General features: G+C 40.2%; 1 protein-coding gene across 19 annotated transcripts in view; it reads left to right on the forward strand.

The window, feature by feature from the left end:
• The window catches only part of LOC121640129 (adhesion G protein-coupled receptor L3-like), a 225,146-nt gene that overhangs the window by 14,997 nt on the left and 182,277 nt on the right, over positions 1 to 27,872 (forward strand). For all 19 annotated transcript variants that reach the window (XM_041985780.1, XM_041985781.1, XM_041985788.1 and 16 more), the window contains exon 2: positions 12,625 to 12,711. The gene's annotated coding sequence lies outside the window, so the exon portion shown is untranslated. The remainder of the gene's footprint in view (positions 1 to 12,624; positions 12,712 to 27,872) is intronic.

Consider the following 27,872-nt stretch of genomic DNA (forward strand, 5'->3'; position numbering starts at 1 on the left):
AGTCACCCTGGTAGTACTAGGTGGAAAAAATCTGAACAGCTTTGTTAAATTATATTAACTGAACAGCTGAAAGTAATGAAATTAGGTCTGAAAGAATAAAAACTAACAAAGAAATATAGCAGTATTTAAAGAGCTTCAAACCCTAGTTTTCTGGATAAAAAGTCCTATTTTTAATTTACGCTCTGACTCTGCTCCTGTTTTATTTACATAATGGATAATAATGATAATATGCCAAGCTTCTCAAAGATCTGGGGCAAATATTGCTATGCCTTTTCATTTAGCACCACACACTGCTGTTCACCAGCCAAGCAAATTATTAATATGTTTTTTCTTCCTGTGATAGTCACTGTTCTGCTCAATGACAACCTGAAGTTGAAGTTAGGATTTGGTGGGCGTTGGGGTATTTTCTTTATGTAGTTAAAAGGTTATCCATAACATGTTTTCTCAGGACAAAATCCACCTCTCTTTGTAGCCAATCAAGGTTTTCCTTTTAACTTATTTTTCTGTTCTTCTAATTTTTTGTAATTGCAAGCAGAGACACACTTTTTTCTTTGTGTTGTAGCAAGATTAGCTGTTGTTTGTTTTCCTGTTTATACATTTCAATTTCATTTGCTTATTGCGAGGGATCCGACGAGAACAAGGCTCTTGTCTTCTGCTGCGCTGAAGAACTTAACATGTTTCCACAGTGGATTGCCAGATGCTGCCACAGAAGCCGCTAACACTGAGTACTGCAGTGTAGGCTTTCAGTGACTAAAAGATGCCTATCATTGTTTGAGTTTTTAACCACCTCAGGTCCACATGTTAAGTACAATTCTACAAATGTGATTTAGTGGGCAGAGAGCTTTGGGATTCTGAGGTCAGAGTGAACGAGACCTTTGCTGTTAAGTATAGGGCAACAACGTATGTAGGTTAAGGTTATCTTGCTGATGTTGTGGAACTGGATATAGCGGGGATTCCTGCAGGAAAGGTGTGGATGGGGTTTTAAAAAAACGTCAAGGGGTTTAACTTCACTTTCAGTGCAACACACATAAGAGTAAAAGGCTTCAAATTTCCAGGTTATTTAACAATATTTAGAATCAGAAATCAGAATCAGAAAGGTTTTTTATTGCCATATGAGTGAACAGGTTCACATCATTAGGAAAATGCTGCGGTACTTGGTGCAGACATAAAAACAATATAAGTTATAAGTTTAAGCATGCAATAAATATAAAATAAAAATTTTAAAACAAAATAAAGTCTCTACACTTTAACACAAAATTACAAAATATACAGGATGGGTATGGAATTAGAGCATAATCTAGAAAGTATGCTAAAGTGACAGTAAAGTAGCTTTGGTATGTTTGTCTCTTTTTGCATGAAGCACAGGTCCTGTGACTGAGACAGAGCGTTTATGGCCTAGAGTTCTCGTTCATGAGTCCAACAGCAGAGGGGTAGAAACTCTTCTTGTGGCGAGAGGTTCTGGTCCGGATGGACCGTAGCCTTCTGCCTGAGGGGAGTGGCTCAAAAAGTCCATGACCAGGATGAGAAGGGTCGGCTGCGATCCGGCCCGCACGGCCCAGTGTCCTGGAGGCGTACAGGTTCTGGAGAGATGGGAGAGTACAGCCGATCACCTTCTCAGCAGAGCGCACGATACGCTGTAGCCTCTGTACGTCCCTGGTGGTGGCTCCAGCGTACCACACGGTGATGGAAGAAGTGAGGATGGACTCAATGATGGCTGTGTAGAACTGCACCATTGTCTTTGTTGGCAGGTTGAATTTCTTCAACTGCCTCAGGAAGTACATCCTCTGCTGGGCCTTCTTGATGACAGAGGTGATGGTGGGCTCCCACTTGAGGTCCTGGGTGATGGTGGTACCCAGGAAGCGGAATGAGTCCACAGTGGTGATGGGGATGTCAGTCAGGATGATGGAGGGGAGTGGGGCTGTGTGCTTCCTAAAGTTCACAATAATCTCCACTGTCTTCTGGGCGTTCAGCTCCAGGTTGTTGTAGCTGCACCAGGACACCAGACGTTCAACCTCCATCCTGTAGGCAGACTCATCCCCGTCAGAGATGAGTCCAATAACGGTGGTGTCGTCCGCAAACTTAATAAGTTTGACAGACTGGTGGCTCGAGGTGCAGCAGTTGGTGTACAGGGAGAAGAGCATAGGAGAAAGTACACAGCCTTGGGGGGTGCCAGTGCTGATGGTCCGGGAGGCCGAGATGTTCTTCCCCAGCCTCACGTGCTGCCTCCTGTCCGTCAGGAAGTCAGTGATCCACCTGCAGATGGGATCAGGCACGTTCATCTGGGACAGCTTGTTTTGGAGGAGGTCTGGGAGGATGGTATTGAAGGCAGAGCTGAAGTCCACGAACAGGATCCTGGCGTAGGTTCCCGGTGAGTCCAGATGCTGCAGGATGAAGTGCAGGGCTATGTTGATGGCGTCGTCTACAGACCTGTTGGCTCTGTAGGCGAACTGCAGGGGATCCAGGAGGGGGGCCGTGAGGGATTTGAGGTGGGACAGAACCAGGCGCTCAAATGACTTCATGACCACAGAGGTCAGTGCCACAGGTCTGTAGTCATTAAGTCCAGTGATCCTTGGCTTCTTGGGGACAGGAACTATAGTGGAATTTTTGAAGCAGTCCGGCACGTGACACGCCTCCAGTGAGGCACTGAAAATGTCCGTAAACACTGGGGCCAGTTCGTTTGCACAGTGTCTCAAGGTGGCTGGAGAGACACCGTCTGGGCCGGGGGCTTTCCGGGGGTTCACACGTTCGAACTGCTTCTTCACCTGCTCTTCCCCAATGGAAAAGGTTGTGGGGGTGGGGAAGGAGGGGGGCGTTGTGGAAGTCCTTGATGATGCATTCTCCTCTGAGGCGGGGTAGGAGCGGGGGTAAGAGTCTTTGTTGTTGTTGGGACTGGGGCTGGTGGAGGTGTGAGGGCTGCCTGATGGTACATCAAAGCGACAGTAGAATCCATTTAAGAGGTTGGCTGTTCGCAGGTCGTCAGTGGAGTGGGGGGTTTTGGGCTTGTAGTTGGTCATTTGCCTAAGTCTTCTCCACGCTGAGGCCGGGTCGTTCTCTGAGATTTCCTGTCGCATATTCTCAGAGTGCTGTGATCTAACAGTGTCCACTTCCCTGCTAAACCTGTATTTAGCCTCTTTGTAGCAGTCTTTGTTCCCACTCCTGAAGGCCTCCCTCTTTTCTAGCCACAGCTGTTTGAGTTTAGGAGTAAACCAGGGTTTGTCATTGTTGAAACTCACCCTGGTGCGTGATGGTATAATGCTGTCCTCGCAGAAGTGGATATATGAGGTCACAGTGTCCGTATACTCATCCAAACTGTCCGTGGCAGCCCTCATTGAGTCCCAGTCTGTAGTCTCCAAACACGTGCGGAGCTCCTCCACAGCCTCGCTGGTCCACTGTTTTATTGTCCTCACCACCGGTTTGGAGAGTTTCAGCCTCTGCCTGTACGCGGGGATCAGGTGGATCATTTCGTGATCAGAAAGACCGAGTGCAGCGCGGGGCACTGCGTGATAAGCTCCGCTGATCGTGCTGTAACAATGGTCCAATGTGTTCTCCTCTCTGGTCGGGCATTTAATGTACTGCTTATATTTGGGAAGTTCTTGGCTCAAGTTGGCTTTATTAAAGTCCCCAAGAACAATGATGAGAGAGTCCGGGTATGTCCGCTCCATGCACAGTATCTGGTCCGCAAGTGCACACTGAGCTATGTGCACGTCCGCGTCTGGCACGATGTAAACAGCGGCCAGTATGAATGAGGCAAACTCCCGCGGAGAGTAAAACGGTTTACAGTGAATGAAAAAATATTCCAGAGAGGGAGAACAGTGCTGAGCGATCACTGTCATGTCCGTACACCAGCCACTGTTGATGTAGAAGCAGACACCTCCACCTGTTGCCTTGCCGGAGAGAGCTGCTTGTCTGTCCGCGCGGAGAAGATGGAATCCCTCCAGCTGTAACGCGCAGTCCGGGACCTCCTCACACAGCCACGTCTCCGTAAAGCACAAAACACAGGATAAATAAAAGTCTCTGTTCGTGCTCCTCATCAGTGCTAGTTCGTCTATTTTATTCCTAAGTGAGCGCACATTGGACAGGAAAATTCCAGGTAAGGGCGTGCGTAATCCACGTCGCCGTAGTCGCACGAGCACACCAGCTCGCTTCCCTCTCTTTCGACGTCTCACTCTCCGGATCAAGGTCTGTATTAAATCTGCCGCCGATACGACAAAAACTGGAAATAGATCCACTGGTGTTGTTGTCCTAATGTTCAAAAGCTCTTCTCTGGTGTAAAAGTACCCAGAAGAATGTCCAGACACACAGTTAACGCACAAAAACAGACAAAACAATGCGCACCTAAGCACCAGGGCATCCGTTCGCGGCGCCATCTTGGTCATCATCATTTATTCTTCTGTGATGCTTTGTTGATTGTCCACTTTCAGATTTCTTGCATATTTTCCTGAAAACACTGGGCTGTGGAGCATCACATTCATAAGCCATGTTTTGCGTTGACACTCTTTCCACCCCGTCTATATTCATCCTCGATTCAATTACTTTTTGGATTCAGCAGAGACTCGTTTTATGCTATATTGCTCTCCGATGCGTTTTGCTACCCCACAGATTTATGTTGGAGCTGATGGATGGCTGTCCAATTTTCTGCATGGATAGCAGTGTTGGTAGCATTTTAAAAGCTGTTGTCAATGTGCGTTAAAAGACGTATGGGCCATACGACCATGCAGTTCTTTTAGAGACTGACCATTTCTGTCAAATCCTGCCATTAGCTTGTGTAACGCAGTGGTTTGTCATGAGAGCTCCGTTTAGTCTTCATGTGTGTGCTCTGCATTGTGCTGTATCTGAAATGATAATTCAGTGACTGTGTGCAGACATGTCTTGCTGGTGAAACAAAATTGCCTGAGGAAATGCTTCTCCCTCCCCTCTCACAGGTTATTAATTTCAGAGATAATCAAAAGAATTATCATTTGAATGGTCACTTTGTTCATTTTGTAAATTAGGTGTGAGTGCCAAATTGAAAATTAGTTAAAGCACTTTCATTTGCTGTTAGAATTCTTAATTTTTGCAGGATATCCAATAGTGAAAATTGGATGGATTTGGGGAAAATTGAATTCATTAAGATGTAGTAGAGTATATCTGCATATTCGCTCACTGTGCCAAGTCTTCCAAGTGTTGCCAATCTTGCACTATACAATCTCTCAGTTATTTTTGACTATCCAAGTATGAAGACTTCTAAGTTCATATTAAACCCAATTTTTAGCCTGAATAGTCAAAGTTATCTCAGCAAAATCTGTCTGCAGTGGAAACTGTTGACAACCTCAATCTGTCCCACATTGGTAGACAGCTTCTCAGCATGAGGTCACACAGCCCATTACTTTTGATGCTGTCATAGTTATGTCTTCCTTTGTAGTCACAGTAAAAGGTTGACGTGCCCCAAGATGACCAGCCCCTCCTCATAGGGGTCCTGTGATATCTCGGTTGTCTCCTTCCAGGCCTGAATGGGCACATTGTGCTGTTGCCTGCTGCTGTTCTGCAGACCGCTCAGTCCTCCACACACACCTGTCAAACCATGTCCTTGACGCCTTGGGTGCTGAGACACTCCAGAGCTACACCCCCCTCCCCTGAGCTGCACACATGATTATTGAACCCTTGCACACATACACACAAACACACAACTAAAAGCAGTCAGATATGAACAAATAAATACTTGTGGTTAAGTGAACCGTATGCAAAGACACAGACGTGTGTACACGGAGACATACACAACTGAATTTCACATAAATACAAGTCATGCGCATTATTCACACACACCAGCGCACACACAGATTTGAGTTTATTGGAAACACACTTCACTACCTTCGCTCATGCCAAAGTTGTATCCAGTGTGCAGGTCTCCTTCAGAAATCAGAGAGGGTCAAGTTCCCTGCTTGTCAGGGTGGGGAGCGCAAGGGCACAAAAGGTTGGTTGGGGTGCGCACGCTCACACATGGAAACAGGATTCATGGGTAAACTACCTGTAACTTGATCCACAACCTCAATCAGTTTCAGATTTTGCAGGGGAGTTGGCCTGTTGGAAGGCATGGTCGGTCTCTCTTTCTCCCTACAACCTTATATCTGACATTAGTGCTTAGCCACTGCTTAGTTAAGAGGAAATTCATTATTAACTATTTAATGATGCATTAATTATTTAAACTTGAAACAGATGTTACAGATTGTGAAAATTGTTGTTAGTTTTCATAGTTTCCTGTCATTTCACAGGCCAAACTGTTAACTGGTAATTTCAGAATAAGTTACAGATTGGTAATTATGGTAATTGTCAGCTGCAGCACCTCATCATTTTAAGTAAAAAAAAATAGATAGTTGTAGGTTTCAGTCTTTCCATGTAATAATGTGCTCTCATTTCATTATCAAACAAACTTGCAGTTATTGTCAACATGTTCAAAACTAAGCAAAACTTGATCTGGTTAAGTCTGTGATAAAATTCAAATAAACATTTAAACACTCTTAAGGTACATTTCTAAAATACTTAATGCATAATGACCCAGAGAAGACAACAGCCCCTCCCCTCCCTTTATAGTCTTGCAGCACTGGAGTGTATTGTCTCTTTAAGCCTCTCCTCGTGCCCTTAACCCTACATAGAATGTGCCTCTCCGTGTGGCTTTATTGTCAAAGAAAAGTACTAAATGGCTGTTTGTACATGCACACAGCGTGCACCACAGTGAAGGACCAATGGTGTCAAGTCCCACTTGTGTCACCCATGCAATTTTCCCCTCTATTGACTTTTATGTTGTGCTGCAAGGTTGACCATTGTGCCAGGAGATATGCATGTATTCCAAATAAAGACAAACATTATTTTCACTTAAATATTTCTCTTTTAAGGCAAACATTTCCTTGACATTATACGACATAGGCATATAAGAACAGTTTGGATTTAAGGTTAGATCATTTTGTTGTAGATATCTCATTCTGGCTTGAGAAACAGTGTAGGGCCTGGGGACTAAAAAGGAAAGCATGATATTTACATAAATATTCAAACACATGAGCCTGCATACACCCACATTAGAGACGAGAAAAGCAAACAAAATGAAGACAAAACAAGAAAATGTGTAAAATTTTAGCTGAATGCATTTTTCGCGAGGCTATACGCACACATCGCTATTGTCTTCCCACAAATGCACACTTCCATACACTAGAGAGACCTGAAGACTCATATAGGGTCATCCCTTTCCAATTAAGGCCAATTAGGGCCAATGAAAAAGAAAGTCTTCTGGGACAGGACTGTAGCATCCAGGGCTGTATGTCCCTCATAATCTCATCTTGTTTTGCACACAAGCTCAGAGTGTGAGAGTGAGATGGATATGGGAGAAAATATAAAGATATTGATAATGTGAGGCAAAAAAAAAAGATAGGAAAGGGAAGCTTAAGAAGCAGGAATAAGGATACAGAGAAAGTAAATAGACAGAGTGTGACTAAAGAATGAGAGACACATAACTATACATTCTCTTCCAGCAAGTACCAGCAACCTCAGTCAATTGTTATCAGCTTTCCTGAATTTAATGTGACCCTTGAGGGTAGGGATGCTCTCCATGCATTATAATTGCTGCCTTATGATTTAAGCTGAAGCTTTCCCTCCCTTTTGAATGAGCAGTGTCTGTGATTACTGGAGCCATCACAGCAGTGCGGTGCAATTTGTTAAACTTACCCTTCATAACTAAAGTCCTTGTTTGTGTGTCATACTTTGATGCAGAGATTAATTGTTCCCATTGGCCAGAACAGTTTTGGAGTTTGTGTGATTTAAGCTTTTTGACAAATAAGCAGACTCTTCCTCAGAGTGTGAGAGGTGTGGTTGTCACATTCAGTAAAAGTCATGGTATGTTGCAGTCAAAGTAAGGCCTACCTGAGGGTGTAAACGAAATCTTTATGAGGCCTTCTTATTTCTATCTGTGAGAGCAACTCATTTTAAAGTCTTTATAATCTATGAAATGGCTGGAAGAAGGCGAGTAAGTTCTAACAGCCTGTATTGCATACTTCACAGACCAGAATGTTGGTTACTTCAGGCTGTCTCTACTTGTAAAAGATGCCACCATTTCAGTGCATTTTCTGTTCATTAGCCATATCTCCATTGCCTTTGGCCCCAGCATGTACAGGGCTGGCTTGTCAGCTACAGTGTCACAACTACAGGGTCATTTAATTTTGAGCCCTGCTCTGCCGATTAGGGCTTTTGTTGTGAGCAGCCGCAACTACTGTAATGCGGGTGTTTGGGTCAGCGATGGGCACAATAGCTTAGTTACTCTCGCTGACTTCCTCACTATTGCCTCTCCCTTTCTTTCTCAGCACATTTTCCACTTGGCTGATAAAATAAGCCACTCTTTGATGAGCTTTCAGCGGGCCACGGTGCTGTGCCTCAGTAAATGCTTTTATAAAGACACACCACAGGCTGTCAACTTGGATCAGCCGTACGGCGGCATCAGCTTTCTCACATGTGCCATTGTCTCTTGATTGCAGGTTGTTTAGACCCACAGAGATAAGCAGAAATTGGAAGAACAGTATTGTAGTGTCCAACTCTTCATCTTAAGGCAGAAAAAGGTATTGTTACTGTAGCCTTACCTTTTTTCTCTTTAGTTTGCCAAAGTCATGCCCCAGTACTTTTCGCAAAAAAAAAAAGAAAAAAAGGTAAAACAACCTGAGGCAAAAGTAATCAACAGCTGCAGAGCCAGCACAGATTGCAGACAAGCAGATGGTGAAGGCAAAGCTAATTTTTGAATGAGTCTTGTGGACATCATGCGTTGCTTTGGAGTTTTGTTTGGTTCAGTTGTCTCCTCCATTTTCCTTCCATTGTTGTTAAAACAGCTTCAAACATGATCTGATGTATTGCCTTTTTATATTGTGAATTTTTATTTCTTGCAATAGAGATAATGAAGTTGCTCAACTCTAGTGGTTGTGGAAATAGTCGCTGCCCAAACAGTACTTGCTGAGTTCTTGGCTCCAGAGTTTTAGTCACACTGGTCGATGACTGAATAAGCGAAATGATTCTCGACATCCACAAGCAAAAATATAATAGAGCTACTTTTATATATACTTTTGATAAAAGAGGTAATATCTGCTTTATTCATCATTATTCTTGTCTTTGTTTTTCTTTTAATGTCTGTGTTGCTTTTATTCCCACCCTTCTGTTTTTTTTTGTTTGTTTTTATGATGCATTGATTTTATCTGTAAGAAGAGGAAACACTGCAACATAATGCTCCTTTCAAGAAGGAAAAGTACACCAAGCTTGTCATTACTTTCTATGCTTTTGAACAGATGTGTAATTGCTTGTTCAGATGCAATACAATAACCATGTGTTAAGTGTTTTTTCATACATATTTCCATTCACATATACATAAATTGAATTACATTGGCTACGACTGGCTCAGTTACACCTGACAATTTAGTTTTTAACAACAGATGCTTTGTGAGATAATGAAGAACTGACATTAAACTGCTTTGTATGCTTTGAAAGAAACAGCTGCTACGTTATGGAAAAGGTAAATAGATAGAATATAAGAGAGACTGATTTAGGATGTTGCATGCCCACAATTTCGACTTTGTGTCAAAGTGTTTTTGCTGAAATTAACATCATTATAAAGGATGATGAAACATAAAATCTTCCAAGGAAGAAATGCATTGTTACACCTACCATTACAGTCAGGCGTGGTCAGAAATGTGGTCTACAGCAGCACAACCACATTCATGCTGGGTAATATCTAGCACACTGTACCACAATGAATCACATTTGGAGTGTGAAATCAAATTTGGGTGCAAGTTCATGGCAGTGAAAACTGGATAGTCATGCTGTGTTTCATCACTTTGTCATTTAGAACGCACTCCTTTCGACAAGGGAACTAGAAAAAAAAGTACAGTGGATAATTTGACCAAGAAAAGGGCCAATTTTCTGTGCGTTACTGACATCAAGCTGCTACAAAAAGTACCTCCTCATGGGCTCATGCATTTCAGCAATGGACAGTTGTTCACTTTGAGCCATTTAGTGATCCTGGATAGCGTGCTTGGCAGTTAAACAAAATTCTTTCACATCCCTGTCTGCTTTAAATGGTTACATATCCTTAGCAGCCAGTGAAAAGTTAATGACTTGATGTAAAATTAATCCCACACAGTTTTTGTCTCATAATGGAATCTCAGCAGGCCTGTACTTAACATGAAAACCTTTATCTTCCTGTAATTTAAAATGGCCTTTTATGAGAGTGTTTTAATACAAAACTCTAAAATGTCATTATGCAGATGCATGCAAACAACTTCATGATTTCCATGAAAAAAACAATCTTTTCTCTTTATTTGTGTTTATTACATAAACAACGCAGGTTATTATCTTGCTGTAATGCATTCGCCCATCTACTTTATCAATGGGTGACATGTAAACTGTGTACCCTACCCTTTTGCTGGGATAGGCTCTCAGGATAAAGTGGGTTTCAGAGGTAGATGGATGATTTTTGCCACATACTGAGTGTGGTACACCGCAACTACAGACCTCTTGTTAAATGTATGGAAAAGCCATTATGAATGATCTTTTTTTAAATGTTTTTAGTGTTATATTGCAGTGAAAACCTCTAATTAATGAGCATCCTGGCATTAAAACACAGCCTGTCTCAATGGTGTCATTTTGGGTCATCCATCACTACTTCAATTCTATTGCACATCTTTGGAGTAAACATTCTACTAGCAATTGTACAAGATTGCCTTGGGGTGGCTGGAACTGCCTGGTATATTTTTCTCTGCTCCAAAACCCTTTGAATATATTTTGGAAGCTTCAGTTTCCAACTGATGAGATCAGACACTACACAACTACTACCAGTACTGTACCACCAATAATGGCAGGAGAAAAGTAAATTTGGCTATGATATTGTCTTATCTTCAGTGAGGAAGACTAAAAACAGAAGTTTTATCAGAGGTAAATGTGTGGAGTTTAAGATATGCAATATTGTTATAACTGTTAGAAATTGTGAAAGCATGTGATGGAAGTCAGCTATGTTTCACTGTGCTTTGTCAAATGTGATTTTCTGTTTTCAGTGAGCAGAGTCTCTTCTTTTGTGGGGCAGTTTGTTTGAATTGTTGCAATATGGTGTTAGCGCGTTCCTTTCCAAACACCTGCAGGCCTGTTAAATAACTGGCAGATGCTCTGTTGACCAAACTAGTTTTGCCATTTTAGCCGAATTGACCTACAGCATCTGCGTCCACAGCCAAAGTCTTAAATTTGATCAAACATAATGAAGAGCAGATTTGATGAAGCACGGCCCTGGCACATGTTTGGAAGCCAAGATCGGTTGGCCATTGTGTCCAGATGATATTTAGAAATCTGGCACTGTGATTGAGATTTTTCATTTTTATTAATTTTTTTTTTTTTTTTTTTTTTTTTTTTGTAGCATTTCTGCACAATTTGGGGAAAGAATTTGAACTATTTTACTCAGTGATGTGCATATTGAATTTTAATCCTACAAACCAGTGACAGGCATATTTTTAAGTCACCTAGCAGTGCTTTTAAAATTTAACTTGAGACATGATGGACAACACAAATAGGTTGGAATAAAAAGAATGGGTCTTTTTCTTTCTGTGCCAGTTTCTCCCTAACAAGCATAGTACACACCATACTGCACATCTTTTTAAAATTTTAACTTATCATTCAACACCATAACCTGCCTTAGACACATCGATTACAGAGGCATTAGTGCGAATCAATTTTATGATTGCATGTGATTTTTGATGACAAAATGTGTAAAGGCAGTTTGCATCATATTCTAGGTATAAAGGTGAAGTAGAAAAGAGCTTTTCCATATCACTAAATTCAGTTTGAGTCTATCTGCTTGTGCTTTAATAATTCAGCTGTAATTAAACGTAACCAATTTGCCTTAGCGCATTGGTGTCAACCCAGCAAAGGTATATTAGATATTTCACATGTTGAGTAAAAAAAGATAATGACTAAAATGACATGAAGGCTGAAAGAGAGAAGGTGGTACACTTAGAAGATGAATTGATAGAAAGGCTAAGAGGCAGAGAAAGAGAGCGAGATGTGTGCAGGGGGGGAGAAACAAGACGATGCAAAAGGTGACTGAGGGAGGCAGTCATCAAAATGCTAATGTTGTATGGGATATTTACTGCAGAGTGTTAATGCAGTTTAAAACAGGCTCTTTGTCCTGCAGCCCATCACCAAGCCCCTGTTGGGTCCTAATAAATCAGCCATTAAAAGCTGATGTGACCTGAATAGCACTTCATATAGCAGCATTTCGGGCTCTAGCGCCAGTGTGGGAACCAGAAAATGGCTGAAAAATTTATGAATGATGTCACCTAATAATGGCTGACCCAGAAGAAACCAAAGTAAAGAGGTTGCCTGTAACATGACCATGAGAAAGCAACAATTTTGACACTGAGGAGTAATTTTTTTCTGTTTTTACATAAATCAGTATACTGCAGATGTACACAAGCCTCTTAAGAGTGACTTTAAGTCATGTTGGCAGATATTAAAGGTTCCTCCTGTTGGAGGTTTAAATTATGTCCCCTGCCACCTATTTTAAAAGAATCAGTGTTGCTGATACATGAGCATCCTGCTGGGTTTCCTAACCTGTTTCTTCTCTCTGTCTCCTTCCAGGACGGAACATGCGTTCATTATCTGGAATGTGAAACACAGGATTTGTACTCAGCAACACTCAAGAACCACACGACTTCGAACACCAAGGTAATGAAAAAATGTGCAGACCTGACAAACACACCTAAAAATGTCTGATTGCAAGTCATGAATACGCAATAGATTCTAGATTAAGTGTACAAGATGTGCCCCTATCGCCATCACCACCCCCAACACACTGCAGTAATGAAGAGCATTCATGTGTGCTAGTTGGGCTTGTTCTTTGTGGGCAATAAGATGTTTACAAAAATTAGTCATGATGGATGCTCATCTTCATATGCAAATCTGTGGGACATCTCTGGTAAGCCTTTAATTTCTGCCGCCAGCAACAAGGATGTTTTCTTTTTTTTCTTTGGTCGGTAACCATACGTATCTACCAAGCGTGTTTGGATTTCATTCCCTGATGCAAATCATGTTTTTAGTGTAATCATGCAAAAGCGCAGCTGGCTTCCATTTCTCCATGCCTTGAGTCTGATGTTACCTGCACCCCCGACTGTACACCACCCTTAACCATGGAAACCTTCATGCTGAGCTCTGTCTCCTCTCCCTGTCGGTGTGTCATTGTTGTCTTCAGCAGCGCTGTGTTTGCTCTTTGCTTCTTGTACTTATCTCCTTTGCTTTTCTTCGTTTACTTGTGATGCCAGCTAAAGCCCTTCCCCTCATCATCCTTGTGTCACACACACATATACACACTTCCCTCCACAGCCGCCACTGCCCCCCTGCTGCTCTTTCCACTCTGAATAGAGCCACTAGCCTCCATGCCTCCTGTAGTGAGGCTGGATTGAATTCAATTAGGGAGATTGTTTGCCCTCCAGAGTTTACTGGTGGGCTCTGTGGATGATAAGTTTGCCTGCTGACGTCCCTCACTCAAATTCAGACACCTACACACACAAACATAGTCTGCTAGATTACATGCATCTACCCTTCAACTTAGTTGAATGCGGCAGCACCTCCTTTCTACTTTTAGTAACGACTTCCTTGCCGCAGTGCATGTTTTCTCTTTCATCATGCATTGTTTACATTACCTTTCCAGGCCCTGTTCTTGTTTTTACATTATTTTCTGACTTGGTGTTGAACAAGATCAAGACATTAAAATTGCCACTTTGTTAAAATGTGTCACATTACTTTTTTTTTTTTTTTTTTTTTTTGTTAAGACAGCAGGGCCTCATTCAATACACATCTGCTTCACAAGAGTTGCTGGATGCAGGCTTTAACAGGGGAATAACTGGGAAAGATATTTTAGCCCAGTTCCAGCAGGGACATGCACATTCCAGGATAATCCCATTTCTACAATTATTTGTTTGCCAGCATATTTTGTGACAAAAGAGAGGACAATAAATGTTGCTGACATAGAAGTAATGGTCACATAAGCTGCAAGGTGAAAATAGAATTGCGTTGTCATTTGAATATTATTGAGAGCAGCAGGCGGTAGTTGTGCGTCCTGCCAGCTTGTGCTTTTTTGATGTGAGGTGAAAATCTGATAAAGACACAATGGCCTTGATTGTGTGTAGCAACACATTTCAGCAACTTGTCCTGCAACCCACTGCTTTCCTTCAGATGTCATACTGTGTGACCGTGCACTGGTGCTACTCAGAAAGCAGATACTGTATTAGTGCTGAAACATGCCAAATGAATTAAAAGCTAAGGATTGCTTTGAAGATAAATGTCCTGATACAATCTGGCATAGACTTATGACTTTCATTTGATTAACCTTCTTTTTTCATATGTGGTCACTTTAGATTCAGTCTAAATTACCTCAAGGATAAAACACAAATCATAACATGAGGCTGAAAGGATAGTGATCCACATCATATTTAGGCAAGATCCTACATAGAGCTGATCAACTACAAAGCTTAACTTCACCCTGGTTAGTTAATGTGAACCTCAGTGAACAATGCTTTGCATACCCAACATGGTTTCCCCTAGCACCAGCCATTCAAGTTAGTTAGACCATAATGGCCTGTGATGACATTAGCTCAGCCAAGTTTTGGTTTTGTCATCCTAGAGCCCTCCATTTGTTTTCATAGTGTGATCCTACCCGGACTTCTCAAAATAATGCAAAACAGATCATTTGAATGGAAAGGGAGTGAACTGCTTTTGGCCGATGTCAGCAGTGTTCTCAGATTTGAATTCTGTCCAGAGGTAGTTGACTTTGCACGTCTTTGTTGTTGTGTCCTGTTACTTGGGCAACTATGGTCAGTCCAGAAAGCAGCCTGGCTCAAGGATACCAGAGAAAGTCCTTGAAAACCCTCTAGATGACCAGATCATTTGAAAGGCACATATTGCTTTGTTTATGGCTGATAACCAAGAATTTGTTGACCCTCTGTGTAAATTACTGTTGTAAAGACAACAGGTGCTAAATGTCTTTGCTAAAACATGTTTGTTGTCATTTTGCCCCAATAGGCAGGAGCTGATCTAACACTCCTGTGGCTGTCACTTAAGCCACCTATTATGAACTACATTTGCCAAGTTGTCTGATTATTATTGATTTTTATTCTCAAACAGATTTACAGGTTTATAGGTTACATGCTTTTAGAACAATTGAGTGGGCAATATTTAAGTATTTTGTCTTTGCTTGCCTTCTTTTTTTATGTAAAATGAAGGAGCTGCATGCCAACACTTCAGAGTGAGCCATTGTCTTCTGAACTTTAAGTAGCAGTAGCCTTAATTACTCACAGTGTTGTTTATTTCTTTTGAATCATGTTTTTAGAAGATATGCAATATTTGTCTGAGTTTGGTCATGTTCAGCCATCAACCAAACAAATTGTGTATCAGCTGGCACCTCTGCACAGACAGTGGGGTGTACAACATAAACCTTTGCGTCCTATCACATTTACTGAGGTAATCACAAAATTGTCATTTGTAAATTTTACATGTATCAGTACTTTTGCTAAGTTTGTCATAAAGAATATTGATATATTCAAGATTAAAGAGTAAATATGAAGATTCAACCACAGCTAATTATTAAAAAAATATAAAAGTTAACTTTAACAAACCCTTTGAAACTGCTAGCTTAGCTTAATTCAAAAGCTTGAGACATTGGTAAAATTGACCTAAACTCTATAGCTTTCTAAAAATATATTTTTTTTATCTATATCTTGATATTAAGAGTATCTTGTGGATTGCTCACAAGTGTTAACTATTTTTCCTTGTTTCTTTTCTTGCTGAGCTGCTGGTAGCGAAAATGCTAACCACAACCACAAACTAGCCCACTTGTTTAGAGCACTGACGTTAAAAGTGTTGTTTTTGGTTACTTCTGTCTGATTTTGTTTGTTTAAATTTATATAGGTTTACAAACTGACCCAATTTCAAAGAGAGGGAGGAGTGCTACGCCTCCAGTCAAGCTAGCAATAAATAGCTAGCAAGCTTGGCCAAAAAGATAAATTTGTTGCTGTAATTTTCCCCTTCTCCAAATCAAAAACTTTAAAAGAAATTCTCAAGTTTTTGGATAAATTTTACAAATTGTAGTCATTGACTTGTGTGTCAGATTTGACTAGAGACCAAACAATGAATTACTTAAAAGAAAATAGAAATAATACTCCTTAATGGTCAATTGAGCCTATTAACCGAATAATTAGATGAGCTTTAAATATGGTAGACTGCAAAACTGCCTGAGGAAAAGTTTGGTCTATACCAGGGTTGGGCCACTGTGGTCCTCAAGGGCTTCTGTCCTGCAGGTTTTAGATGATTCGGATTAAATGACTTGAGTCAGGTGGGTTGAAACAGTCAAACAACTAAAACATTGCCATTCAAACTGATTATTCCTCCTGCAATGACTCCTATTGAAACCATGTATCTGCTTCATGAAGGACCACTGGTACACCAATCAGAAGGACTAAATTTACCCACTGATGAGATGCTGTAAAAAGAAACTGGCCCTGTATTTCAGGAGCCAATAGTGGCCCTCGGAAGCAGTGCATATTAAAGCAGCTCTACTACATCTGCTTTTCCAATGAACAATGAACACCTAAACAAAAACTGCACTTAAATAAAAAAAAAATAAATAAAAAATCATCCCAATTTAGTTCCCTCACACACAACACACATTATTGTCCTAAGTAAGATTGTTTAGGTGAACCCCCTTAACTACCCCTGAGTTTGACAGGAAGACCAATGAATTTGGATAGAACTATTTCTCCTTTGGAAGGGGTTGCTAGGATTTTTTTACAAGTGTCTTGTCATGTGTCTGACAGTTTTGGTATCTCAATAGCATGACACCCTTGACAGCAAACTAACAGTTCAGCTCACTGGTCTTTCTCCATCATCCTCTGTCAGCTCTGTTACTCCTTCTCTTCCCTATGTGGCCGTGTACTGCTCCACTACTTGCTAAAACCAGGAGGGCATGTTGATGGTGATAAGATTCAAGCTCTTCTTGAAACTTTAGAGTCTGTTGTAAAATAAACTGATTTGACCGAAGAATTCAAAGCAACCGAAGACCCAGATGTTATTTGGACTTCAAAGAAAATTTTGTTATTGTAAGTGTATACTATGGAGAGAGTTTTCTGTCTTAAAAGCCACAGATATTAAATTGAAAGAGATTGTGACTAACCTGAGTCCTTGCTATCTCTTTGGTTTTTGTTGTATGAGTCTGCCTTGAACTTTTGCTGCACCCTGTCCAAAACCTCAGCTCCAGCAAGGTGTGCAGGTGTAATCAGAGTCTTTTTGATGTGCAAAGGCAGCAGGCTTTACGGAGGAGCCAAGATCTCTTAGGACATTAAGGGGCGAGGAAAGGGAGGAGAGGAAGAGATTACTCCTGGTCTTTTTATAGAGGATCACTCCATCTTGTCCTTTTTAGCTCACTCATTAGTTCTTGCTTCCCCCTGGAGGGTGATTCTCTCGTTTTGTCTTTTACCAAGGCCACTTCTCTCGCACTTCGGTGAGAATCGTGCCTGGCTATCACTTAACCAAATATCATTCCCCAGTCTTTCCATCATTATCAAATCCCATTCAGAAAATGGTCGTGTGGCCAGAGCTGCTCCTGCTTCAGCAGGTAAGAAGAAGAAGAAAAAAAAAGCATTGTAGAAGAAAAGGACACAAATGAATAATGATTGCACACACTTCCTTTTGTTGGCAGTGAAGGCTGTGAAACACATGACAAACCTCTTCTTCATTTTCTTCCCCCATTTTCACCCAATATCCTCCCTCCCTTTGGCTATAACATGTGAAATCAAACATCCTTCTGTGCCCGTCAAAAAATAACCAACACTCTCAGCTGGCTGTCAGGAGAGTTCACCTCCTGACAACTGGTGTGCACGCTGAGGTAATCAGAAGTTGTCAAACCTGAAGTGTCCTCTGCTTTGACTGAGAGTACCGTCTGCGCTTAGTCGTTCAACATCAGAGCTTTGGCTGCAGCGTAGGTGTGCTAATGGTCTCTTCATCAACAGGGATCATTAAATAATGTTCTACGACCACGTATTTGGCAGCAAAATTGTTGTTTAGCTGAGGAAAATGGGGACGCAGAAGAACGAGGGCTTGTTGTCACCACCAGCCAACTCAGTGGTGTGATGGAGCATTTTGTACACTTTCATGACCTCTTATGATTATACATCATTCTCAAGTACACCCAGTGCTGTCTCTTTAAATATGCCCATGTGGTTTATGAAAATTTAATTTACATATTTGTTCTTCATACGCATAGAGTCGGCTTCTCAGCCCCTCTGAGGGGGAAGCACCTGTCTTATAAAAACGCAAGCAGAGAAATTATTGATTTGCATCTGTTTATCTGGGACGAAGCTGAGCACCTCCCTCCTGTCAGCCCTGTAGGCGATGTTCAAGGATCTCAAAGGTGCAATCACACTCGCCTGTCCTTTTTTTTACGGTGGCTTTAAACCGTGGATAGGGGCTGCAATCTGTTTCTGCCCTCCCTTGAATTTTATTTACAGCCCCAGCTTGGCAATAAAAGACAAAATTTATGACTTACTTTTTAATTAGAAATAATGTCTTGTAGAGTTTAAGTGATGGATGGTTTAATCAATATATAGACTGTGACTGGCCCGATGATAAACGTTGCTATTGACAGTGTGCAGAGTAGCCTAACTTAACACTTTGTCTTTCAAAGAAATATGGAGTGTTTTGTTTGCTGATGGGAACTGTACATTGCCCTTTTCTCCTTCCGTTTGACTGTCTCTCAGCACTCTGACAGCATCTATTCTCTCAACAGGCAATGTTTTCTCCAAAACTAATCAGCCTCCACTGTCACTCTACGTTTAGATGATTATTTTACCACAGTAAAACACCGCTGTGATATGTGCCATATTTGCTCTGTTTTGAATAAGAGCAGAAAGTGGGTTTTTATTGGATGAAAACAGACAAGCTGGAGGGAAGGTAATTTTAAAATAGATTATAATGGGTGAAGTGATTTCCTTTATTTTTCTTTAAGGTTCAGAGAAAAGACAACAGTGGATTTTTTAAGTAGAATAATTAAATAGGAATCAAGTCAATGGGATTTGTTTCCTGGCACTGTGAATAATTGCTTTAAATACACCATGATGGAACATAGGTACCTGACAACTGAAGATCAATTTTGTTACCTGTGGTTCACTGTGAAGTTCTTATAAAGGGTCTGTGCTGAAATCAGTGCAGGTTTTTACTCACCAGATGATGTCAAATACTGATCTGACATGAGAGCAGTGTTGCGATTTTCTCTCACTGCGTGAAAAACATCACTTTCAGGACAGATGTCGAGATTATGAACAAGTGCGAGTGGGACAAGCAGAACACAAACTGAACCATGTTCTGGAATACAGCGTGCACTTCTTAAGGCCAATTCAGTCTTTTTTCTCTATTTTGTTTTTCTTTTGAAATTTAACTCATGACCCAAAATATAGTTTTTCAAAGTTTATTTTTGTTTTACTTCTAATACTGATACCAGCAAGCAACAAACTTAAATTTGTAACATATAGCTGAATGAACACTCGTGTTTATCAGTCTTCTCTACCACTGCTTCTGCTTCCTGCACACAAACAATTTTAAAGTAGTGACATTTTAGGTCATTTTAAAATTTTTCAAAGGGAGTTAGAAAGCAGTGAAACACAGGGGAGTTAACATAGAAAGTTTTAAAGTAGTTGGCACATATTTCAGATGTTCTTACTATAAAACATGCACACAGTTTTGAGTGCTTACCATCATGTTGGTGTAGTAGGAATGTGAATTAATTAATCATGCAATAATTTTTGCTAATTTAAAAGCATTTCGAAACATGAAATATTTCCTGACTTAGCCAAACTCACAAAAATCCTTTCAATGCTCCTTTGATCAACTTATTGGTTGATTTATCTTTTGAAATTAGCCATATTTTAAGTTCCCTGAGTATCATTTAAAGATTTTGGGACTTTTGCTTGTGGTGGGAAAAAGAAATGAAGTCAAATTAGAATGATTGCACATGCTAAGAGAAAGTCTGATGTGTTGCAGTTTTCATGAGGATTGTCTGCTTTTTTATAAAAAGAAAATTTATGCTATTTGAATAATGCAAAATAAACAATTATAACATGAAAACTCCTCTAATAGAGCCATAACTGTATGAATTAAAAATTTAAAAATAAAATGTAGTCCAATCTTCTTATCTGTGAACTCCCAACATCTACCAAGCACATTATTCTGGCTCTGGTTAAAGTTAATAAAGTTAATGATTACTTAGTCTAAGTCACATTGATGGAATGTGAATTGCGTTAACACTACTAAATGTCTTACCTTCTTCTCTGTCACAGATTAATAATTGCAGCATAATGCTCATCCAGACCACCTACCTGAAAGGCAATACTAATAGACTGGATAATCTCATTCATATGCGAACACACACCAGCATAATGTCACCTGCTCTATAAGACAGACCACAATGCTGCTCTTTCTCATTGATTACTGTTGCATTCACTGCCCAGGGCAGGTAGAGGCCTTAATAATGGTGCTATGCTTTCTGCACATGGTCTTTGGAATAGAATAACCATGAATGACATGGAGCCTGAGCTATGAGTCCTCTAGTCAATGGTTAACTGTTCTGCGGAGATTCAAAGTTTCCGGGCTCAGTCGCAACTGACCGCTTTTCCCGTAGATCCTGACCCGTATATGTTTCTTCACCCACACCCTACCTCCCCTGCCCCAACAGCCTAATTTCTGCTCATTCCTCCATTCCCTTGTTGTGCTGGTCCATATTAGCTTATCTGCCCCCTTTGTGAAACATAAGCTTATAGATAGGTAGTTTGTTGGGCTGGGTTTACTCATGTCTGTCCTGTTCATTCCATAGTGACCTCTTAATTCCACCCATAAACCTGTTTCCCAGACTCCAGGTGGCCCCTGTTATAACATGGACAGCAGGCCCGATCTCTCCTGAACAAACATAGACATTTAGTCACCGTTGCTTCTTTTGTAACCATGAGTGACGGCAATGCTTCAATACGTTCGTGCGTTGCAAGTGTACACATGACTAATCTCAGAGACGGTGTAAAAACATGCCAATGATAGGTATGCAGCTTTACTCAAGATTAGCTATGAAGTCAAGAGTTATTCTTTTGTTCCATTTGCACCCGCTTCAATCCTTGTTGACTGAGAAGTGGTTTGCATAAAATAAAGTCCTATCTGGATCTTTAACTGTGGTTACCCTTGAGTGTGCAGGTGTTTGCACTCATCTTGGAAACACGTGTAGCCTCAAGCAGACTTTTCGGTTGTCTTTCTCAAAGCATGGCCGAGTTTTTGCAATCCCATGGCACACACTACAGTAACTGCGTTAAGAAAGGAAGTGAGCAGTTACAAACATGACCAAGAGTAATGCCCTGAGAAACTGGTCCTGTTTCCTGGTTGAGGTCATGGGTGACCATGATGTCTGTTCTGGGTAGTTAATTAGGAATTAGAACATGACCGTCAGGATGTTATCCATGGTTTGACTAATGAACATTGAAAACAGTTACAAAGCTTGTGCAGTGCATCAAGACTTTTGAACACCTGTGGCTTTTGTACTTGTACTTCAGCCTTCTTTCTCTATTTTTGCCAGAATCCATTATTTCTTAAGTAGATCCTGAACAGTTTGAAGGGTTGCAATTCCTATTTCACAGGTGATGTATTGTATAATGCAGTTAGAAATGCACTGAAATTCAATAAGCACGGATTAAATATGAAACAGTTTTACCCTGTACCAGTGAAATATTATGCTAACTCATTTAGTTCTCTCCACTCTTTAATAATTTGATGACTCTCCTGAATGTTTAGAAGTCATGCTTTATTTTATTGACAAGTGCACAACTCAAATGCCAGTTAATCATAAATAAACTCAAAATTAGAATAAAAATGTGACTGGGAAGTAAGTAAAGCAAGTAAAGGAAATAAATATATTTTGCAAAAACACTCTTTGGATGTTGTTGGGAGCTTTGGAGCAGAGTAAATTCCTAGTGAAATCTGTGTTGCCTTGTTTTAACTGGTATTCTCTTTGTATCGGCAGAACAAAAGCTATCTCAGCGCTGTTTGTGTATTCAGAGAGGAAAGCAGCACAGGTGGAGCGTGGGCTTCATAGCTAAAAATACAGAACCTGAAAATTATATATACATGCTGTCTTTGGAAAGGAAAAAAAAAAAAAATCTAATTTAACCTATAATTCTGATATTGCTTTTTTAGATGCAGCTGGTGTGTTCATGCGGGGCAACAGTGATTTTATTTCATTCTCCCTGTGTAAAAGACCTAGATCTGCTCCCGTCTGCCATATCGTAATCATTTGGCCCAATGCCTTGATTCGAATTGGTGAATTGTTAGGCACGGAGTAGACAGAGTATGATACATCTGCTCACAGGCCGCATTATTTTACCAACTGCTTTTTGCAGGTCACAGTGCATTGGAGAAGGTATGGTGTTCCCCCCCCCTTCTGTCTGTGTTGGCAGTGAGTACGCCCCAGCGCACACAGTCCCTAGATGCTGTCTGGCAGGCCTAGTGAATCATCTTCCCGGCACAGGTGGGGGAAATACAACAGTGGGATTGGCAGTCCAAAGGTGGCGTCGGGCCCATGCTTGAGTGAGGTGTTTGGCTTTCTTTCGCTGGAGATGACGATGTGTCATATTTTTTTCATCCGGGAGAGGAAAGGAACTTGAGTAAGTTTATATTTTTCTCTCCACTCAGAAAGAGTACTATGACAATGCAGCAGATTTTTTATGAATAGACCTGAGGATTTTACTCTTGTGTGAATCTTGGGGTGTTTTTGTGTTTGCACTTGTTTTCCTGCTGCAGTGGATGTGTTTCTCTTACACTTTTCGTTTGTGTTTGAGAGGCTGTGTTTCATCTGAGCTCTTGTAGAAAGGTGGTAGCTGTGGCCGCTGATCAAAGGCATACTCCTCAAGGCCAACAAGGGCCCAGCTCAAGCAGCAGATGTTTCTCGTCCCTGTTAGCGCCTCTGTTAGCGCTATCCTTATTTAACCGGCTCTGGCTAATGGCCCTAGCTGGTGTTGGATACACTGGATCGCTTTTCATCTCTTTTGTGTTCAGAACATGGGACAGAACGTGAAACGCCAGGGATCGTGTTCCTCTCTGACACTCTTATTGTGCTCCTCTGTGAATTTCTGGCCAGAAAAATCCCATTCACAGTAATTGGGTGTGAATGAAACGCTTGTGCTCTGCTGTTGTCTACACAGCACAGTCTTGCATTCAGGCCAGTGGTTAAACAAGCTAAGAGTCAGGGCAGAACCAAACTGGGTGTGGTAGAGGTGGAAGTGATAGTGAGAGGAGACTTCATTGGATAACCGTCCTAAGAAAAAAATAAACAAATAAAGCGTTACAGTAGCAAAGAAAATCCTTACTGCAAGTGTAGTTAAGGTATAAAATTAATTAGCAGAATATGAAAGTAAAACTAGGGGACTGGACTATAAATTGGCCAAAACATTGCTTCAAGAGAAACTCAGGTCTGGATTTTTCATATGGTGTACAGGAGAGTGATTGAAAGATTTGGTGGGCCTAATTGTGCTGCACCATCTGCCCAAGTTACAGAACCTGCCAGGCATGTGACAGTTTCCAACAGGCTCACTGATGAGCAGATGTGTGCAGGACTTTGTGTGTGAATGTGTGCGTGTATTTAAGTAGTCAGTCTCTCTTTACTTTGTGATCACATCTTTTTTGAGAGAATTAAGACAAAGCAATCATGTATTGAATTAAAAAGACCTAAGATGAAAATGCAGATTGTGAAAGCTTTCCTTTTTGTATAATGAAATTTACATATTAGTGACACTGTCTTTGCGGACTTTATTACTCTAGGCTCTACCAGTAATAAGGAAGTGGTTATTGTTTCTGTTAGATTGCTATTGATATGACAAATGTCATCAACTCAGAGTGAATTTCCATAAATCAATCATCCATTTCCCCCTTCAGTTCCACAATAAAACACATCGCCTGTGGATTTAAACAAAGGAAAGAAACAAAATACTATTCACAAAACGTGCATAAATTTATCCAGTGGATTTATTCAGTATTCATTGAGATGGCCAAGAAGGGAATTCATCAAAACAGAAGCGCGACTAACATCAGTCCACTGAGATATCTAATTTGTAAGTTAAAAGGGAAATTTGGCATTTTTGGGAAGTATGCATATTATTTTTGCTGACATTTACATAATACAATTTTATTTTAAATAAGAAGCTGCTAGTAGAAGATGGTTAACTTTAGTAGCCCAAAGGGTAAAAATACATAAACAAGTCCAGCAAATAATTAATAAATAAAAAAATCCACACATAAAACAAAGCTAAATGTTGTATAATGACTCTGAATGTCTGCATTGTTGCAATTTTCCTGTCACTGGACAGAGATATTTAACATGTTGCATACAAAGTTGGGATTTTGATGGAGCTGGTGGACAGCATATTTCTTTTTACCCATTTCACTGGACATGATGTTGGTGTTTTTACCTCCTATCAGTCATTAACGGGTTAATGAACCAACCAGTGGAACGAATTCAATGGATAAGCCAGTAATGTTTGCTCAACTAATTCATAGAACTTTGTAAATATTGAACTTTGTATTTTGAAAATACTTATTTAGAACAGCTTTGTACAAATAAGATTATACCTTACTATTTAAACCACATTAAATGGCACATTTTTATATTTGATATTTTGTGTTTGGTGGCCTATTGCTGGTGTGTGGCATGGTGGTCGGGGACCCCTGTTCTAGTAGGCATAAAACAAACTGAAGGACACTGTGTCATGAATGAAGCTACAGCTCAGTGCTTTGTACTTATAGATACATAAAAGGGATCAGATTAACCTGAAATTGGACACTTCTGTCTTGCCAAAGGGGGGGGATGCCATGCAGATTAGCAAATAAGGTAATTGCATTTGCACGTTGAATCACCAACAGCTATCCTTCTGCTGCTTTGTGCATGCCAAGAGTTTGAATCAGCTTTGGTATGGCTGAAATCAAAGTCTCTTAAATATTCTGTAATACTACAGTAATCTATAAATCATAATCTCATGGACATATCATCTTTTTGCATTCTTTGGAAAAACATCATATTGCAATGCTAATGTCTGTAAAATCCAGATGTTCAGCAGTCAGTTCATGAGAAAAGATGGACACACTGTCCAAGATTTCTTTTCATTGCTACTTATAAAGTCTGGCTCACTTCTGTCATACAGCATTTAACAGCCTCATTCATAGAGTTATCAAGTCCCAGTATCAAGAGCAACAGTGTTCCAAGGCACATAACATGACAATAAAGCAACTCAGAGATAATTTATATTCCAGGCTAAAGTTTTAATTGGTCTCCATCTCTAGAGATGATGTGAGAAATGTAGCAGTCAGAGCAGTTGTGGCTGAAGACATTAAAAAAGGGGACAGCTGTCAAACTGTCCAATTCAAGAGGCATCAAATATAGAAAGTGAGAAGACTATAAAGTTATGTCAATTGTCATATTTGCCTCCATTTGTTCCCCCCACATTCTCCTTTTCTATGTATGGGGACCAAAGATAGGGGACATTGGCATGTGTTTCATATTCTGCATGCTCATATCCCCAAGTCCCTTTTCTAATTATTATTCAGTAGATGCACTGCTTGGCACAAGGACAAAAGTTTGCATAATTTATGCAAGGCCGTCATCAATTTTTGAAAAATGGCCCCGGCCTTTTCTTGTGCTTTTAACTAAATAGACGCACGTCAGCCTGGACATAAAACGGTTGCGCTGAGGAGAGAAAACTTTATTTATATCTTTACCTAAACTTTGAAACAGCACAGACTTTAGAGAGCATATTGAGGTTGCTGTGTCCAGCTCAAATAAATTTATTTTACCTGTTCTCCTGAGTCTGCTGCTCTTTCCCACTGGGATAAGGCCACTACAGGATGTGACAAATGTAAAAATAATACTTTGAAAGGCGCTTTGTCTTTCTCTGAGCTTCTCAGATAAAGTATTTGGAGATGAGCTGAGTATGATAACAGAGCACCGTTGATCTGGATGTGTCCCCGAGGGCTCTCACCTGAAGACTTGGGAGTTATTTCCAGTGTTTTGCTCACAGGAAGCAATCCTCTGAGGAGGAAATAAAGGGACTTGTTATTCCATATCTAAAGAGAAAACACTCTATATTTACAGAAGAAAAGGACAATGTAGATAAACTCAGTTATTGTGAACCTCTTTGCGTGTCTTGTCCATATATCCTCCTTTCCATGCATTTCCCCCATAATCCTGCTTATAAATATTTTTCCATTGCATTGTTCAATGGTTTGGATTTTAGCAAGCTATTGCTTGGACATAGACCAGACCATAGAAGGAATGTTAAATGTACTTTTTTTGGCTCTTTAATTTCAATAGTTTAAAGATGGAAATTTGGCATTTGTCTTTGAATTTTTAAATAGACTATCTTTAGCAGACAGGGGGCCTTTTTTTCCCCCAGATTTCTGGAGGTAAATTGCATCATTGAATAAGCAGGCTTTGGCTCTCCAGCATGTTATTTGGAGTATTAAAGAATAAACAAAATTCTGTGCTTTTCTCCTCTGTTCATAAATATGCAAGGACATTTTAATCTGCAAAATGTGATTATTTTATATTTCCTACATATGGTCATGTTTTTTTTTTTTTTTTTTTAACAAATCCCCATATAAGCTGTATTTATATGCCATTTATATGCCATGTGTTCACAGATGATTCATTTTTTTTTACAATTTATTAATAGCATTAATCAGTTTTTCTGGGTAGACCTTAACAGAATAATCAACAAACATGTAACATCCATGAGAAGACACTTGAGATTCGTGATCTGCTATATTGCAACAGCAGACCCTTTAAATTGGCTATGTTTCCAAACAGACCAAGCTCATCAGTTTGTATTACCTTTCTCTCCATGCAGACTTAGCATCTTCATTTAAACCTGCTGTTTGCATCTGTGCAACCAATCAATAACCCAGCAGAGTGTGTTATTTGCATGGAAACCACTGCAGAGATGACAAAACGCTTAAGCATTGAAAGGAAGTTGCAGCACGACTGACCTTATAATGTTACTTGACAACATTATTCCCTTTGAATTTCAAAAAAAGTTCTACTAAAGGAGAGTACAATTTAATAAAAACACTTCAAAGATTCAGGTATTTTGTAGTTTATGTGCTCTACATACAAAATTAAGAGCAAAGATAAGGCAGAAATATTTTAAAACTGGTTTTCAAGCAATGTTCTTGGCCGAGTGCTTTCTTTTTTTTTTTTTTTTTTTTAACCTGACAGAAAACAGATCGATGAGTTTTACTTGGTCAAGGGTCCCTTGGGATATAGTACTCGATGCTCCATAACAAGCAGTACTAAAGCTGGGATTTTTTGCCAAGATTTCAGGATCCTATACAAATAAATAAGAGATGTATCACTCCCATAATGTGATCTGTAGAGCTTTGAAATATGAATACATCTACATGAACACTTCAATCTAAATCATGCAAGATTATATTTAGTGTTGTCAGTTTTGAGGCTGGTTTATTTCATTGTGTTAACAACTTGTACGGAGGTAGTTATGGAAGATGCTGAATACCCAACTCTATTTTGCAGTGATTTTCACTAAAAAAATTAAAAATATTAAATAGCTTCTTCAGTATATCTTCACATTGTGCACAAAAAGCAGAGATGAGCCACAGTTTTTAACCTTTTGCTAAGGTTTTAAGGAAGAATAAGCTTTAAAGTGGACATTTCATGCTTTTTAATCCTTCCTTTCACATTAATTTATGGTCTATATAAAGTAGAACCGCAATGCTTTGGTCTGAATTCCTGGTTATTTTAGCTC

The sequence above is a fragment of the Melanotaenia boesemani genome, chromosome 5 (assembly GCF_017639745.1).
Source record: "Melanotaenia boesemani isolate fMelBoe1 chromosome 5, fMelBoe1.pri, whole genome shotgun sequence".
Lineage (NCBI taxonomy): Eukaryota > Metazoa > Chordata > Actinopteri > Atheriniformes > Melanotaeniidae > Melanotaenia > Melanotaenia boesemani.